Source organism: Ceratotherium simum, chromosome X, assembly GCF_057802395.1.
Source record: "Ceratotherium simum simum isolate JZ-2026a chromosome X, ASM5780239v1, whole genome shotgun sequence".
Lineage (NCBI taxonomy): Eukaryota > Metazoa > Chordata > Mammalia > Perissodactyla > Rhinocerotidae > Ceratotherium > Ceratotherium simum.
Window position 1 is genome coordinate 129,127,347 of NC_141940.1, and position 14,163 is coordinate 129,141,509.

The window sequence follows — 14,163 nt, forward strand, 5'->3', positions numbered from 1 at the left end:
CCCCTTCTTCCGTTGTGTGGACCCGAAATTGGTCTCCCGGGTGCCTGATTGCTCATCCTGTCTGCCTGACGACGCAGGGCAGATGGAATGGCTCTTTCACATGGCAGGCTTTCAAATACTTGAAGGCAAACATCACATCCTTCCCTAATTTCTCCTTGCCTGGGAAGTTTTTATTCTCTGGGCTGAATGTCTCCAGAGCCCTCACCATTCTCAAAATGCAGAAGATTCCAAAAGTGTCCCCATCACCGTCTCGCAGTCCAGCTCACATTCCATTTGTGCATCATTGGCTGCCACCTCGAGGTGCGTTCTCCAGATGGCGCCTGACCATCTCAGGAGGAAAGAGGACCACTTTTTGTGGTTTGAGACCACATTAGAAGTCCTGGCAGGGGCCTGCCCCATGGCTTAGCGGTTAAGTGTTCGAGCTCCACTACTGGCGGCCAGGGTTCGGATCCCAGGCGCGCACCGATGCACCACTTCTCCGGCCATGCTGAGGCCGCGTCCCACATACAGCAGCTAGAAGGACGTGCAACTATGACATACAACTATCTACTGGGGCTTTGGGGGCAAAAAAAAAAAAAAGAGGAGGATTGGCAATAGATGTTAGCTCAGAACCAGTCTTCCTCAGCAAAAAGAGGAGGATTAGCATGGATGTTAGCTCAGGGCTGATCTTCCTCACACACAAAAATAAATAAATAAAAATAAAAAAAAGAAGTCCTGGCAACCACTGCACATCCCCATGTGTGCACATACGTGCACACACATGCACAGACGCATACTCATCTCTCTCACAGACCATGCACACACACTTAGGCACCCCCACATTCTCACCTGTGTTCACACATGCACGAAGCACAGTCACCTGTCTTACATGTATGTGCACACACACGTACACAGACACATGCTACATATCCCCCCAACCACAATCCTGTGTTCTTCATACACCCCGTTGCTAAACCACATCTCTTCTGCTCCATCCTTCATCATTGCTGCATTTTTGCTGGTGAGGAAGACGATGGATTTCAATGCCAAAACGTCAATAATTACCTTAAATGTAAATTGGCTAAATGCTCCAATTAAAAAAAGCAGAGATTGCCAAATTAGATTTAAACAAAGCAATTTTGTGCTGCCTCAAAGACACACATCCAAAATATAAGGAGGCAAAGTGTAAAAATAAAGAGATGGGAAAAACATAGTGTCTATTCTCCCTGCTTGCAGATTCTGTATTTGCAAATTCACCTACTTGCTAAAATACATCTGTAACCTCAAAACTGATACAATACTTTCATGTTTATTTGTAGACACGGGCAGGGTGCGGGGAAATTTGAGTCACCCGAGGTGCACGTTCCCCGCAGAGGTTGAACAAGGAGACACTGTGCCTTCTGGTTTCAGCTCGAGTGCTGTAAACAGGTGTACGTTTCTTGGTCTGTTTAGTGCCATGATTTTGCATTTTTGTGGGTGATTTTGCTGTTTAAAATGGCCCCCAAGGATAGCGATGAAGGGCTGTCTACTGCTCCTAAGCACAAAAAGGCTGCGATGTACCTTATGGAGAAAATACGTGAGTTAGAGAAGCTTCATTCAGGCGTGAGTTACCTGCTGTTGGCCGTGAGTTCAATGTGAATGAACCAACGGTATATATTCAGTAAGATGTCTTTAAAGAGAAAAACACATAAAATAAGGTTATGTTTTGATCAATCGATGAAAACGTTGTAATCAGAGGCTCACAGGAACCCACCCTGTATTTCCCCATAGGGATGATGATTCTGTGTTTGCTAATTCATTATTCCCAGGGACTTTATAGAAAATACCTATTGTGAATAATGAGAATCGACCACACTATGCAAATACTAATCAAAAACAAAAAAGAATGAGGTTATATTAGCATCAAAGCAGAACTTAACAAAAATAAATAAATACCAAAGATGAAGGGAAAAACTTTTTCACGATAAGAGGCTCCATTCACCAGGAATATAAAACAATTATAAACTTCTATGCACCTAATAACAAAGATTCAAAATACGTAAAGCAAAAATTGGTAGATGTGGAATAAACAAATCCACAATTTCAGTAGAACATTTTAACATACTTTCTTAGCATTACACAGAACAAGCGTGTACAACTCCGCATAGGTTTAAGCTATTTTGTTTTCAGTTTGCAAATCAAAAAAGTTTTATATGGTTCAAAGAAAAAAATTATGTCACATATACTCGTTTAAATAACAAGTCCAAGTCTGTTACAAGATTTTAATTTTGTTCAGATCTTGTACTCTGACTGATTTTTGTCCGGTGAGTAGATTTAGAACTCTACACCCAATGACTGCAGAATATTTACCCTTTTCAAGCACCCATAAAACATTTGCAAGATTTAACCATTTACTGGGCCATTCAGCAAATTTCTACAAACACCAGAGATGGAAATTATACAAGCTGCATTCTCCAGCTCCAGTGCAATTAAGGTGGAGATAAAATAACAAAAAGATGAGTAGAAAATCCCATAAGTTTGAAAGTTAAACGTTGCATTTCCAAATAACCTGTGAGTCAAAGAGGAAATCAAAACAAAGACTAGAACATGTTTTGGTCTGAATGGTAATAAAAACACAACTCATCAAAGATTACGAACAGCTTAAGCAGAGTTGTGGGGGGGAATTTACAGCTTCCAATTCTTTTATAAAAAGGAAGAAAGGCTGAAAATCAGGGAATTAAGAACCCATCTCAAGAAGTTAGAAAAATCATTAAACACAAAGAAATAACTGAATTTAATGGATTAAATAACGGACATTACACAGAGAAAATTGACAGGACCAACCTCGGTTATGCAAAAAGACTAATAAAAATTATATACACCTGACGAGACTTATCAAGAAAAAATAAAAGATGAGACGAGATGGGAACAGGTAGTATTGGGAGAAGAAGACATGCCTCTCAACCCTTTATATATTTTTTAAAATAAAGATGTTATAAATAAATGTATGCCAAAATTTAAAACTTAGACAAAATGGACAAGTTCTTAGAAATAAAAACATGAACTAAAGACATTACTGTATAATTTAAACTCTTCCCACAAGGAAATTGCCAGGTCCAGATATCTTTGCTGGTAAACGTAACCATAACTTAAGGAAGAAAAAATGCCGACTTTATAGAAACTGTTCCAGCCTCTACGACGAGAGCGAAGACTTCCTGAACTCCTTCTTATGAGGCCAAGCCTGAGCGGGGAATTATTAAAAAGCAAAATTACGGGCCAATCTCATTTATGGACAGAGAGGAAAACTTTGATACAAAACATTAGCAAACTAAATCTAGAAATATTTGTAAAAAAAAAAAAAGATAAAGGAATTGCAAGTTGGGTTTATTCCAACTTCCCTGGAGACAAAAAGAGGTGGTACAAGTATTTTGGGACCACCTGCCCCTCAGCTTTGCCTCATTTTTAAGAAACAAAGGATTTGCCTTCAACCAAAAGCAAAAAGGGTGGTATCGTTACCCCTCTTTTCTTTGCCTCTGAATAGCTTGCTTTGAAAACTGAATTAAGGGTTGTGCTGTGATCCTACTAATGGAATGAGTGAGAGTCCCTAACTTGGGGGTGTTCCTTTGGAGGACTTGAACCGAGGAAAAGCATCTGTATTACCTATTGGCGGTGCACACAGAGCCACAAAATAACACACATGCACAGTGCATAATGTGAGTCTGCTAAGTAGCAATTAAGCCGTCTTCACAGATCACCAGGGAGGTGTACCCGCTGCCTTAGAAAATCGTCATCATCAAATAAGATTTATTAAATGCCTGTCCACGCACAGCCTCGTGCAAGAGGCCGGGACGAATCCCAAAAGTTCGAAAAGCCGTCTTCCTTCCAAAGGTCTTTGACGGCTGTGGACTCCATCCGTGGCTTCGCAAGTGGGTTAAACCAGAGAGCGGAACTCAGCGGCCAGAATAACTTTCGCAGCTGACGCCCAAGGCATGCTGTGCACTTCTGCAGGATGCAAGACAATCCCTCTGCCCATCTTAAATCCAGATTTTATGGCATTCGTCAACATACCATGGGGGTGGATGGGGGCAGGGGGAGCATATGGTAAAATAATTCCCATAGAAGGAAGTTGTCATTGTGGTTCTCGTAATGGGATAGACGCTCCTCTTAATGTCTTTGCTCACAGTTTTCCGATTTTCTAATTGTTTCCTGATACTGGACACCGAGGAACTCTCATTTGCTGTATCCGTGGTAACAGATGTGCATCCTGAAGCCCACCTCGATATCATTTAACGGGTCTCCAAAATGCACATTTTATACCTACACTCTTTCTTTCTTCCTTAGACATGAAGCACTGGGGCTCAGAGAGAGCTGCTAAATAAATAGGAGGCATCCCTTTATGAGGATGCTTCGTCTGACTCCAGCAAACCCAAGTTTAGAAGAAATTGCAACAATTATAACATCAGATGCCCTCCCTGGCCCAAGCAATTTCCTGGGCTCCTTCCCTCTGTGTTCTTGGTCATATAGTATCGACACCCACCTTTCAAAGCAGAGACAAGTTTGCCACTTTATAGATGGGGAAGCGGGTTCAGGAAAATTAAGATGCCCCAAATCGAACAGCTAGTGCCTAGTAACCCGAGGATGCAAAGCCCCATTTCTCCCTGCAAAACCCAGGCTTTCTTCCATAATGCATCACTCTTGTGATAGGAAATACCACTCACTGAGTTTGACGGGGTGCCAGGAGAGCCATACAGCCGTCTTCAACCTTCCCAACAATCCTGCAAACAGATACCGTTACACAAATTTCACCATTGACGTTCACGCACGTGAATAACGTGCACAAAGTTGTCGAGCTGTTAAGTTCAACCTCTGAAAATAGATTCATACCGTTTTGCAATGGACTTATCCATCGGAACTTCTGTCTTTCTTTCTAGCGGTACATCAAATTGTTGCCGGGGCAATGTGCATGCAGGAGGCTGCAAACCAATTGCATCCTGCAGAAGACGAACCGAAGGATACAGGGAGGGCGCACCTGAGTAAGAGGTGAGAGGAGACACACAGCCCAGGGCATCTTCCCCCGAGGGCTCCTGGGTGTGGGGTGGACTCGCCGTGGACCCCAGCTCCACGGAACTTCCGAGCTGGGAAGGGCTTTAGACATCGGCTTCTGGGGTGGTCCTTATATTTTTTCATTTAAAAACGTCTTTACACCAACTCTTACTTGAAAAAGCAACTCATGAACAGATGAAGAAGCAACCTCTCTGGTGGCACAGCATGGCGCAACCACCCCCTGCATCTAGTTCCAGAACATTCCATCACCCCCAGATGGAAACTTTCCACAGCCCTCCCCTCACGTCATTGCGGTTGGAGCTGATTACAATCCAACGTACCCCCAGGTGAGGCTCCTGATAAAAGCTATTCTCTCAGTCACCTTAGGAAGGAAGGATGGAGAACAGATGCTGGGAGCCACTGGCAGCGTCCCCCAGGGATCCCTCCCCCTCACCGCAGCTTCTGCCCTCATGAGACCTGGGTCTTCACGTTTAGCTGCCTTTGCACCTTCCAGCACTTCCTCCACCTGGCTGACGTCCTGGATCCCTCCCACCTTAGCCTCCGTGCTGCCTTCGCTGCCCCACCCCACCCAGGGCTCCTACCACACTTCATGCAAACCCTCCATGAGGATGTTTGCTATTCTCCCCGTTCACCTGCCAGGCTCCCAGGACTACAAGGCCCCCGAGAGCACAGATGGGCTCTGCTCCTCCGTCCTTCCCAGGTGGTCCAGGAATCGCTCCATCTGTGGAATGAAGGGACGGAAGCTAACGTTTACGGGACCCCATTCCAGTCTCTGGAACTGACTCCCGAACTCCAAAAGAAGGAAGCTCACCTTAGAAGACGTAGGGAGCCTCCCGCAGCCCTGCACGCCTCAGCTGGGGACGCTCACACTTTGCAGCACCCAGCTGCCCTCAGACCTCTCCTTGAGGGCGAACATCTCCAAGCATCTTCCTTTGGGAAGGGGAGGTCAGATGCAGCTGCCCGAACAGAGTCACGCGGGCTTCTGTGGAATCAGGCAGAAGACGAGGAACATCAAGGACACGGCATGTAACTACCACGGGAGCCTGCACCAGCCCCGCACGGGTCGCCGTGGTCTCCAGTGCAGCGGGAAGTCGACCACCAAGAATTCCCGCTATCCAGACTCGCTGGACAGTCTTTGCAAAACGCCACAGCGTCGACTTTCTCTCCTCTGAGAAAAGAGATTTCGGTCGAGTTTCGGTTGAAAAATTTGCCCTGCTGAAGATGTGCCAACAGGAAATGACTTAGCCATGGAGTGAAAAAAGAAGTGAGCTTGGACCTAAATAAAGATGGACGACGTCAGGCCACACGATGGCGTCAGGATGGGCAAGCTCTTCTGGGATGGCACCAGCATGGAAGATTCCTCCGTTAACCCCCCTTGCCCACCAGGTGCCAGAGGACCAGCCCAGCATCGTGCAACATGCCCCGCTGATTGCCCAGAGCCCTCCAGCCACCTAGGGAACCCTGCTTGCCTTCCCTTGTTTGCAAACCCAGGAATGATAACCCATCCTCCCCGGATCCTGTGAGGCGCCCTCGACCGGCTGTTTAGATAAGCGTTCACATGAGAGTCTGCACCCCAGACCTCCTATTTCATGTTTCCAACCAGCATCTCATACGGGGGCCACGCCCCGGCTTAATCGCTCCTAATGCGATAAAGCCACACTTTAAAATATGATTAACCTCATCCGTCTCGATCGGGGCTAATAGACCCTCGTGGGTGCATTGTCTTACACCTGGCAGTTATGCACATATTTATTAATCCACTCTGCCACGGGGAGCGGCGGGAGGAAAGAAGATATCTGCAGGGGAACCAACGGCAGCGCTCGGCGGGCGCGGCTGCGGGTTAGAAAGGGCACTAATTAAATGTCAGGCTTGACAGATTAAAATTATGAAATTTAAAATCGCCGCGGAGCTCTCTGTCATTGTCAAATTAGAAGTCAGGGTGATGAGGAGCGGAGAAGGGCGAGGAGTAATGGATTGAATGGGAATGGGGTAGGGCAGCCGCGGCTCCTGCATCCAGATCAGACTGGAGTCAGATCGAAGGAGGGGGGTCCCGTCTGCCACCCCGATGGAGCGCCCAGCATCCGTAATGCGTGCATATATGCACTCGGGTGCCATGGGGAGCTGGGGCAATGTGTGCTGGAGGTTTAATCTGCACTGGGATGATTTATGAATTTGGATCAGAGAGGGACAAAACCCCCCTCTTTGTATTTGGAGGAGAGGGGGCACGTTTGCTTGCATTTTAAAGCAGAAATCTAGTACCCTGCGTGCACCCCTGTGGCCAAGATCCTGATCATGGAACTGGGCATAAACATGCAATTAAGAGTCTTGCGTGGCTGTTTATAAGGACAAACCCCAACGCAGGTCTGGTGGTATCTGTCTTTAAAGGTTCTGGGCACACCAGTGTTTTAAGGGGTTGTTCCTAGGAGAGAGGGCAGGGCAGTGCCATTGTGGGGAGCCGTCCATCACGAGATCCAGCCTAGAGGACAATTATCTGGCCAATGTAGACGGGGACCATGCACCCCTCACTGTGGGGAGAACGGACCCTCCCATTCTCATCCGTCTACACAGGTGGGACAACTCGGCCAGCAAAGCACGCAGAACTCCTTGTGAATAATTCAGCAGCCGTAACTGATGAAATATGACACCTTTCAAAGACGTTCTGTCCCCTGATACGTCTTCAGAATCTCTCTTTCTCTTTCAAGAAGAGCTTTGGGATAAAGAAATACCAAATCGTGGAACCGGAAATCTCTCTGCAGTGCATGGAAATGACCCCAAGCCCAAGGGCGTGAGATTCTCGATGTGGCAGCGCTGACCGCGTGGGCTGGGTGGCCGGTGCGTGGAGGACACCCTGTGGGGGCTCAGGACACAGAGACTGACCACACAGCAGCCTCCAGCTGGGAGAGGCACCGGCAGAAGGACCGAGGGCAGAGAAGACATAGCCAGCAGATCTCAAAGACGTTGAATACGGGTTGGCTATGAGGTCCTTCCATAGAATTTTCAATATTCTCATTGTAATAAACTTTTCTTTAAACATTTTTTTTTATTTTGGTAAAATACACACAACAAATAATTTACCATTGGCAACATTTAGTGAATTCACAGGACTGTGCAACCAACACCTCTATCTAGTTCCAAAACATTTCCATCACCCCGAAAGTAGTCATGCCGTTCCTTCTCTGTGCTCCCATCCCCTGACAACCAATAATCCACTTTCTGCCTATGGATTTGCCTGTTCTGGACATTTCAAATAAATGGAATCACACATTGTGTGGTCTTTTGTGTCTGGTTCTCTCACCGAGCATCATGTGTTCAAGGTCCATCCACGTTGTAGCCTGTGTCAGAGCTTCACTCCTTTTCGTGGCTGAGTAATAGTCCACTGTGTGGATGGACCACATTCTGTCTATCCACTCATCCATCAATGGACACTTGAGCTGTTTCTACTTTTGGCTACTGAGAATAGAAATTGTGCTGCTATGAACATTCTCCTATAAGTATCTGAGTCCCTGTTTTCAATTCCCTTGGGCATATGCCTAGGAGTGGAATCGCTGGATCATATGGGAATTCTATGTTTAAAAAATTGGGGGAAGTTCATAGAATCCTAAGGCTGGAAGTACCTTCCACGTTTCTAATCAAACTCCCTTATTTCAGGGCATCAGAGGCTGAAGGAACCACAATGAGTCAGGGGTGGTCAATGGGCCACATCCATCAGTGCAGAAGAGCCTGCTGGTTCAGTCCCCCCATCTTCCCCTCCAGTGGATGGAAACTCTACACGATGAGAACCAGCTTGTACTGCCTTACTGGGCTGAAGAGTGTCCCCAAACTTCACACGCATGCAAAACCTCAGCATAGAAACTTATGTGGAAACAGGGTCTTTGCAGATGTGATTAAGTGAAGGATGGAGAGGAGGGCGTCCTGGAGGAGGGTGGCCCTAAATCCAGTGACAGTGTCCTCATCAGAGGCAGAAGAGGAGACACAGACACAGAGGAGAAGCCACGTGGAGACGGAGGCAGAGATGGAGGGAGGCGGCCACCAGCCCAGGGACGCCTGGAGCCCCAGAAGCTGGAAGAGGCAGGAAGGACCCTCCCCTGGGGCCTCCAGAGGGAGCGCGGCCCTGCGACCCCTTCCTCTCAGACGTCTGGTCTCCAGGACTGCGGGAGGGTGGATTCCTGGGGTTTAAGCCCCTGGTTTGTGGTCATTTGTGGTGGCCATGCCAAAGGTCTCCTACACTGCCCAACAATAGAAATAATACCCACACCTCCTCAGCGTGCACCCTGTTCCTGATGCTGGTCTCAGTCTCCCACAAGCCTGGTTTTCTTTACACCTCACAGCACCCCACACGAATTGCACCCATTTCACAGATAAGGAAGTCAAGACTCATTGGGGGCGACTGACCAGCCAGCCCACCAGCGGGCATCTGGTTAGTACCTGCAGACCTGACTCCGAGGTACCCACCCTTCACCACAAAGTTCACCACCTTCTGCGTTAAATAAAAGCTCACTCCTTTTACAAACAGATTTAATTACTGGCCCTAAAACACGCAACACCTTCTATGGCTGGATGGCATGGGCACCAGCCTTCATTGGGCCCCATCTCTTTCCATTTTGAACCCCCCCAGAGCCGCTCCGGGGCCAGCTGAGTGGTGGACAATCCACACACGTGAGTCCATGAATGAACAAATATCAGAGGTCAAACAGGAACCTCTTTGTTTTGACAAATTTGATTGCCATTTTTTTTCTATGCATCACCAGAACATGGTATTTGAATTTTTGCAAGTCTTAGAACTGGATGTTAGGGTCTGTTTTACAAGAAATGTATGATTAAACCTGAAATCAGGGACCCTTTGAAAAGAGAATAATATTAAGGGAGGTACAGATGAAGAGGAGAATCTTTTTTTAAACTTTCCCAGTCCACAGAAGATGTTTATTTGATGAAACAAAACCACACAGTTTGTGTTAGATCGGACCGCAAAGAGCAAAAGAAATGAAACATTTGTCCCACACGTATAGAAAAACAAGATGTTCACTATGACAACTCTGTGTTTCTAAAACAATGCTTCTAAAATTTCTCAGTTACTGAAATCCATATGAAAACAGAGGGATGTTAATAATAGCTAGATTAACATCCATCTCAAGAATCCTGATTCATTGTGTCTGCAAAGACCCTTTTTTGCCATTAAGTCAACATTCACTGGTTCCCAGGAGGGAACAAGGATATCTTTTTAGAGACCAGGATTCTCCAACCCATAGTTTCCAACCAAGATGGCGGGTTGAGCTCTGATGAAGCAAGTGCTCAGAAAGGGAAAACTCGTAACCAGCTGGAAAAGGGTTGTCTAGAACTCAGAGGAAGGGTCGGGGCTGAAAAAGACCCTAAGGAGTTCCTCTATGGGCCCCTCGGTGCAACCATCTTGGCGTTCAGTGGTCTCTGGTCAATGAAATGCACGCATGTTCTCCATCTGACTGGGATCTCGCCTGGAGCTCCCCCATCCCTCTTCACTTACTCGACTCCTCTGCCTCATCTTCGTGATGCCTCAGATTTAATCTCAGCTCTGAGAGCCCGGTCACAGCCTTACCTGGGGACACTCACTCCCTACAACAATGGAACTCCATCCACCCATCGCACCAGCCAACACCAGAACATGAGGCAAGTTGACCTATCGCTCTCTGAAAATAAATGCAAGATGGGACGGGCAGTGTCTTCTAAACAAATCAATAATCAGCAGGATACAAGAGAATAGTTCAGCTTCACTGAGCTAAAGCATTTCACCTGCCAAATAGAACAGTTTCAACGCAGTTTTATCTTTTCATCAAAGGCTCCTTTATCAAGCAACTCAACAGAGAAGAGCTGTTGGTTCAGTCCTCATCCCTATATTTGCTTGAAAATGGATCTAGTAACAAGTGGATGTCTGAACTGATAATTCATAGCCTTCAAAAATTCACGTGGATTTCTGTCCATACCTCATCCCAGTTCACCAGAATTATGTAGTGTTTTTATCTCATAAAGATTGCTAAGAAAGGGTTAAAGTAGATTTTACAGTCATGCGTCACTTATCAACGGGGATGAGTTCTGAGAAATGCGTCATTGGGTGATTTTGTCATTGTGTGAACATCACAGAGTGCACTTACACAAACCTAGATGGTATAGCCAACTACATGCCTAGGCTCTCTGGTATTAATCTTATGGGGCTGCCATTGTCCACGCAGTTCGTCATTGACCAAAACATTGTGAAGGGTCACACGACTATATTTCAATCGAGGTTAATCTCAAATCATTTTTGCACTGTTTCTCTCCTTGGTCATTTTCTACCACTTATATCCACCACATCTGGTTTTGCATTTTGCAAGTTTCTTTAGAGGGGCCCTAAATCCCCTCCGTTCATTAAAATAGAGTAGGTATTCTCCAACCTATTGTGGTAAATTGCTGAACTCTCCATGACCCAACCAGGACCCAATTTCATTGCTGGGTCTGCCCTGAGGACGGACGTGTGTCTTATCCCTCAACTGCCTCCCCAGCCAGCCTCTCCATCCCCAGTGATGAAACATGATAGAAACGCCCCATTTGAGAAGTGTCTAAGATGGACTAACCATTAGGTTTATACACATATTTCCCTTGGGATGCAGAAATATTCCAAAAAGCCAGAAGTTAACTTTCTTCCCCGAACAATTTGCAAAGGGGCCTCCTTAGTGGGGAGGAGGATAAAATTCAGGCTTTCCTCCCCAGTATCAGCAGACACCACACTCCTGGGAAAACAATTACTGCTTGATGGACCACCCAGTGGGTGAAACCTTAGTAGACGCTCCTAAGATCCATCCCAGGGAGCCTTTCGTCTGTAGAAGAATGCACGTTGTGGGGGTGAGTCAAGGAATTGGTATGAGGGTCTCTGTCTCTGTTTCTTCCTCTCCCTCCGTCTCTCCCTTTCTCCCTCTTCTTTTCTCTCTCTCCCTCCCTTCATTCCTCTCTCCTTCTCTGTCTCTGCCCTGCCACTTCCTCCATCCACCTCCCTCTCAATCTCCCTCTTTCTGTCAAGATCTCTCAAGCTATGTCTCTCCCTCGCTCTCTCTCCCCACTCTCTCCTCCATTTCTCCCTCTCTGTCCCTCTCTCTCCCTCCCTCTCATTAATTCTCAGCTCTTGGTAGATCCTGGATCCTGGTCCTCTCCAGGGTTAACTGTTGTAAGCAATTGACTGTACCCAATGACTGAGGCCGAGATGCCCACCGGTGTCCCCCACCCTTCCTGGATGATCCACACAGGAGCCAGCGTCTGCCCCAGAAGCATCTTCCACAACAGCAATTTCACACACAGAGACCAACCATAAATAAAAACATCCAAAAATGTTCCTCAGCACATTCTGCAAGATGGCCAGGTAAGTCTTAATCTTGTGTCTTCAAGAACATGCTTAATCTTGCCAGTTCCTTTCATCGTAGCTTCATCTAAACCTGGAGTAAGGAAATAAGAAAGATGTCAGTGCAGCAGCCACAGTCGTGTTTGGTGTCCTCCTTGGCTCATTTCAAAACTTTATTTTAGAGGCCAACCCCGTGGCTTAGCGGTTAAGCACTCACTCCGCTACTGGCGGCCTGGGTTCCGGATTCCAGGCGCACCGACGCACTGCTTCTCTGGCCATGCTGAGGCCGCGTCCCACATACAGCAACTAGAAGGATGTGCAACTATGACATACAACTATCTACTGGGGCTTTGGGGAAAAAAATGAGGAGGATTAGCAATAGGTGTTAGCTCAGAACCGGTCTTCCTCAGCAAAAAGAGGAGGATTAGCACGGATGTTAGCTCAGGGCTGATCTTCCTCACAAAAAAAAAGAATTCAAACCTTTATTTTAATTCCTTGAATGTGGTTGGAGGCTAGCTGAAGAAAGGGTCAACCAGATGTCTGAAGATACCAGAGCTAGGGGATTAAAACCATTTCTGAGACGTGGGCTCAAACCAACCATTGTGATAGAGGAAATTTTCCACCCAAGACGATTGGGAAAGAGTGCTCAGAGGTGCCTTGTGACCACAGAACATTCTAGAAGCAAGTGCTGAGGGTCAAGGCACCCTTGGCAGGGAGCTCTCCTCCCCAGTAGCCATGTCAATGAGTTCCCAGTAGTCTAACCCCATTTTTTGTCTGAATGGATCTTCAGGACACCAGCTACCATGATACAGCACACATTTTTGCTCTTTTGATACTATGGTGAAACCAGCAAGAACTCCAAAGCTTCTCAAATTTACCCCGGGTGGCTGGGGTAAGGCATCAGGTACGGGTGAGTATTACAAGAAAGGACCCTCAAGGGGGGCACAGTGCTGAGAAGTGGCGACAGGTGTTGGTGGGGAGGATGGCATGCCAGCCTTGGAGGGTCCACATCTCTGGAGCCAGGCTCTTGGACATCCCTGAGGATACAGGTGGAGACCCACACATGTGGTGGAATTTAGGAGCTGCGGCCCTTTGCTTCTCTGATATCAGCTGTCACGTGGGATCCAACTGGTTATATTCGTTTCCTGGGGGTGCTTTAACAAAATACCACAAACTGGGTGGCTTAGAGCAACAGAAATTTGTTGTCTACCAGTTCTGGAGACTAGAGGTCCAAAGTCAAGGTGTTGGCAAGGTTGATTCCTTCTGGGAGCTCTGAGGGAGAATGTTTTGGATCTCTCTCTCATTTCTGGGGGCTGCCAGCCATCCTTGGTGTTCCTTGGCTTGTAGATACATCACTCCCATCTCTGCCTCCATCTTCACACGGCATTCTCCTCTGAGTTTCTCTTATAAGAACACCAGTCATGGGATTTAGAGCCTACCCTACTCCAGGATGACCTCATCTTAACTTGATCATCTGCAAAGACCCTATTTCAAATGGGGTCACCTTCACATGTCCTGGGAGTTAGGACTTCAACGTCTCTTTTTGGGGGGACACACTTCAGCCCACAACACTAGGCACCTCGTTCTTCAAGATGGCGAGAGTAGCCTGCATTTCAGAGAATCCTTCATGTCCTGCCAGCCAAGAGTCAAACTCACTCCCGTGTTGATCTTCCCAAGATCTCACACGCCTTCGCTCGAAAAATCTTCTCCAAAATGGTGGCCATTAAGGGTGGGCTGTTCACATCCGCTCCTCTGTTCCCCTCGAGTTCAGGTGAATCTAGTCACCCAACATATTCAACGCT